Source organism: Anneissia japonica, unplaced genomic scaffold (assembly GCF_011630105.1).
Source record: "Anneissia japonica isolate Jap-2015-1 unplaced genomic scaffold, ASM1163010v1 scaffold2471_len1564793_cov202, whole genome shotgun sequence".
Classification (NCBI taxonomy): domain Eukaryota; kingdom Metazoa; phylum Echinodermata; class Crinoidea; order Comatulida; family Comatulidae; genus Anneissia; species Anneissia japonica.
The window spans coordinates 466,237-466,800 of NW_022709610.1; positions in this window are offsets into that span (position 1 = coordinate 466,237).

Here is a 564-nt window from a genome sequence, read left to right on the forward strand (position 1 = left end):
GGTGATAGGGTCAACAGATTAACGTTCCATTCGAAGGACGAAGCAATTAAATGGAAAGTGTTTTATCCACAATCAGGGCAAGATCGCAGCTGTATTGTAGGCCTAATTACACAAAGCATGACGATGTTTGAAAGCATTGTAGGCCTACAAGCCTATTATTTATTAGGCCTAAGACTAAAAATTGAAATGGCTGTCCTATAGTATTACTCGACTCGACGTTTCGCCCAAATGTGGCGGCCAGTGGGGATGTTTGCAGGTGAATTCTTCCCCCCTCACCCCCACCCTTCACCCCAGTCAGACAGGCCTGGACCCTGCGTCGTCACCTGACACTACGAGAGGTCGACACCAAAAATGTTTGCCTGTCCAAAATAAAGTTATTTGATAGCTAATTCAATTGTGGCCTAAAAGCACAATTTTGTTAGCCAAACTCCCCGTGAACCATATTTATAGGGATTTTTATTTTGGAACCCTGGCCCGCTCAGTCGTCCCCTTGGTTCGGACCACCTGTCGGACTCCTTGTCTGCAAATTTCTGGAGCCACCACTGGTTATGCCATGGCCTAGTT